Raw genomic sequence first — 4,147 nt, forward strand, 5'->3', positions numbered from 1 at the left:
AAAAAAAAAATAGTAGGAGGTCAGCACGGGTCTGGAAAGCAGGCACCAGCGCGCCGCATCACGCGTGACTGTCACTTTCCGAGGGTTTGGCGGTGTGGCCAAGAAAAGCCACTTGCCACTGTTTGGGGGTGCGGGCAGGCTATTGGGGTGCGCTCTTGACATTCAGGCCGCAGCCCCGGGTCCTCCTCTGCAGGCGGCTCTGACCCCCCCCCCCCCCCCCCAGTGCTCCGTGAAGATGGGCTGGCGGCTCGGCGCCCGTTTTCTGTCATGCCCGGTGGAGATGTCCCATCACGCGCCCTGGGGGACGCCTGCAGGGCGCTCATGAACCGCGCTCCGACGGTGTCGTCCGAAGGTTGAACATTCCCACGGGGATGATGGCACAGCTTCTAAGAGGAACTGTTTTCCCTCCTCTTCCATCCCCGAAGCTCCTGCAGCAGCAGTTCATGGCTACCGAAGTGACCGCTGCAACACCCCGTTTCCCAACGACACGCCTTCCCCCCCAGACCCCCTTCAGATCGTGGCCTTCAGCGGTTGAACTTCTCATTCGTAAACATGCCATTCAAAAATGCAGAGTGAAAACGACGGGGGCCTTTTTAAGAGGTGGCTGTGTGTGATGCAAGAATGAAGGGTCAGTCCGATTGCAATTGCTTTGCCGTGGTAGGACTGGGAGATGATTTTAGAGGGGACGCGGCAGGTTCTTTCTCCAACCAGGAGAATAAAGAGGAGGTGCGGGGTCGGCTGACGGGTGCGGGGGGTCCAGGACACAGGTGTGAGACAGGTGGGCTGGTGGTTAGGCACCTGCTCTCAGGAGCCGGGCCTGGGGCCCAATCCCAGCTCTGGGACTTACCGGCCACACGTCCTTGCTCATCCTCTCTCTGTGCCTCAGTGTCCTCATCTGTTAAATAGAGATAAGAGTAGCACCTATCTAGTAGTCAAGTCGTTTTGTAGAAGAAGGAGTTCATACGGTGTGACCGGCTTAGAGGAGTGCCTGGCAGGGCACAGGGAAGGTCCGGGTAAGGGCCTGTTCTATTAGGTGTGTCGATAGCAGCGTATAAACGAGGTAGCTTGGGATACTCTCTAAGAAGAACACGTTGGCTCTCTTTTAAGTAAGCTCAGAACTGTCAATAACTAGCAAACACATGCTTTTAAAGCCCAACTACATCTTATCAAGGGGCTGTGGTCAGGCCAAGGATAAAGCTTTTTATGTCTGAAATTGCCACAGATGAAAGAAAGTAAATGCTTTCCTGAGCACTGAGAGGAAAGACAGACTTAAGCAAGTCCGTGATTGGTATTCGTAGCTTAGTGGAAGAAGTACTACTTTACACCGCCGTACTTTCTTTCAGCATTGCTGTATACACTTTGAAGTCAGTGTGTTTTATGCAGAGCCCACACACATCCATTCTCTGGCCCTAGAAAGACTGGCCTTGGCATCGGGACCACAGAAGCGGTTTGGCCAGGCTGTGCTGTGAGGCGTGAGAAGGGTCAAGATGGGCAGTGAAAACAGCATTACCCAGGCACGTGCAGGCCATGGAAGACCAACCTCATGAAATAGAGGACATTTACTGGGAAGTGGACTCAAACGACCTCGTTCATCAGGAATCAAGAAATAGTTCAAGCTATGGGCTCATGACACATTTGCACTCATGATACGGGCTCAGAAGTCAAGAGCTGTTGCTGAAACATAACCCATTTGTACTTCCAACCTGAGCACACTTGCCGCCGAGGAGGAGGCGTGCTTGTAAGCCAACGAATCGTCCAGACAGTCCGATTTAACACATCATCATTTAAAACATTCCATCATTCAGGCAGTATGTATTTATTATGCCCGCTATGTGCCGGGCCTTGTTCTTAGCGCTGGGGTGCAGCAGGGAACAAAGTAACTCTCATGGGGGAGGGGAACAGACAATAACCAGGGAAAATTAGCAAACTGCATGATTCCACAGATGCAATACATGCGATCGAGATAATAAAGTGTATGTATGTGTGGGGGGGTAGGGTTACAGAGTGCTGGAGGTGTGATATAAGGAAATAAATATTGATATTTAGTATATTTAATTACAATGATATTTTACTTACAATTATTTACAATTTTACTTATTCATAATGCAATGCATTATTCTATGCTATCTATAATTAATAATACAAATATATTAAAGTGTATGGAGTGTAATGTGAAATTTGAATGAAAACTTGCAGCAGTGGCAGCTTCAGGCGTTGTAACGGACTCCATCTTCCTCCCTTGGTAGGATCCGTTCTCTCCTGTCTCCTGCAAACCTTGGCTACTCGGTTTGGGAAGTGCTGAGGAGAACCAAGAATGCACTTTGGAGTAAGTACGCTCCCTACCCACAGAGCAACTGGCTGCCTCAACCAGGTTTCTTCTGACTCTATCTTCTGATCCTTAAGCCTTTGAGCTCTGAGCCCCAAAGATACCCCATGCTTGTTTTTTGTTTTTTTGTTGTTGTTGTTTTTTTGCATGAACTGAGAAATTGTACAAAGAAAACCAGGCTCACTTTGACCATTTGTTCAATTGTTTTTAAATTCAAGATTCAGAAAAATAATCATCACACTCCCCAAATCGCGAGGTGTCAATGACCATAACCAGGAAAAGACAACAAACTCTAACCCACTAGCAATAGCCCTTTTATGTCCTTGAGAGGGGTGGGGGTGGGGCCTTTAAAACGAAAAGTAAAATCCTGCCCTTTACACAGGTTATTATAAAAAGTATGATTAGCTGAGTTTTTCCACACTTCCGGGAAACTTAAAAATGACTTCAGATGATGACTGTCATCCCACCACATGAAAAATCGATTAAGGCTAAGAAATCACTCGTCTATGACAGACTTCAGGCCCAGAGCCTATGTAAGTTAAGCATAAACCTCCACCCAGATAACTGTTTCTTCCATGAGCAATTAACTTCAACCTTCTTTAACAAGACAGTGTGCTTTCAACACAGTCCTTTAAAATACTTCCCAGGGACTTAGATTCTTTTGTTTTTGTAATTCTATCATTTTTATACTCTGGGAATGACTAGTCACATGACACTAGTTAAGTGCCCAAATCTCTGCAAGGTTCAGAACTCTAAAATGAATGAGTTGCACTCTTTAAGGTCTTGCAACTGTTGAGCTCCATGATAGAAAATATTGCCCAAAAGTATGTTTTAAGATTAAGCCATTATTAAAATCCACAGATGGAGTCTAATGTGTGTGCCTGCAAATGTAGGTACACATGCTTATTTATAGATATCTCTTCTAAGCCAATCTAAGGTGCTGTGTCTTAGGACTGCCATTCCGCTCCTAGGATTATAACATCACCTTTGATTTCATTGGCCCTCCCTGCTCTGCCAGGAATGCAAAAATTATGAAATTAGGCATACGCTTGCTACCATCTTATTTTGCTAGTTATCTCTTCGGTAATAAGATGTTCTAATGGCTCTAAAGCAAGTAGTTGGTATTTTATATTATTTGCATTAATGTCCCTTTCTATAAAGTGAGAATTGCTTCAGTCCAAGATGCGTGTATATTTACGTCCTACTGATGGTATTTTCATCTCTCTGAAGCTTTTCTCTGATCTCCCTTTTCCTATAGCTTTTTTTCATCCAGGACCTTCTGGTACAAGTAACCAAAATCCTACTCACCCTAAAGAAAAAAGAGGGGAAGGGAATTATCAGCTTCGGTAACTCAGTCACAGGTGGGCCTGAGCTTGGGGAAGATTGGATCCAGGGCCCATGTGATGTGTGGCCCCCTGTCTCTGTCTCTGAGTGTGTGTGTCACTTGTTGCACATTGTGGTCAGCTCGAGCCAGGGCTATAGGCAGTCCTGGCCACACACCTGTCACCCTTGTGACCAGGGACAAGCGGGGAGGGATCCTTTATCTCCCGTAGCAGCTAAGGAAACCCCAGAGAAGGTCTCTGGCTGGCCCCATCTGGATCACAAGCCTACATCAGTGGCCAAGGCTGGACTGCTGCGATTGGCTGCCTTCAACCTACATGGTTAAAGAGGAAGAGGATGGATACTGTTCGAGGCAGAAGAACATAAAAGGTGTTATAAATATAACCAACACAATCTAAAATCTGAAACATACAAACAATTTCAAGGGGATAAAGAATCGCATCTAATCTCTCTACCCAAAGACAACCACTGTTATTGTTT

The 4,147-nt window shown here is 46.3% G+C and overlaps 1 long non-coding RNA gene across 1 annotated transcript; it reads left to right on the top strand.

Annotated features, from left to right (window-relative positions):
* The first annotated feature begins 25 nt into the window (after positions 1–25).
* Positions 26–4,141, top strand: LOC109387816 (uncharacterized). Its single transcript, XR_002125097.1, has 4 exons — positions 26–1,808; positions 2,247–2,326; positions 2,709–2,859; positions 3,585–4,141. It is a non-coding gene; the product is annotated as an uncharacterized LOC109387816 (long non-coding RNA).
* The last annotated feature ends 6 nt before the right edge of the window (positions 4,142–4,147 follow it).

This window comes from Hipposideros armiger, unplaced genomic scaffold (genome assembly GCF_001890085.2).
Source record: "Hipposideros armiger isolate ML-2016 unplaced genomic scaffold, ASM189008v1 scaffold_170, whole genome shotgun sequence".
Classification (NCBI taxonomy): Eukaryota; Metazoa; Chordata; class Mammalia; order Chiroptera; family Hipposideridae; genus Hipposideros; species Hipposideros armiger.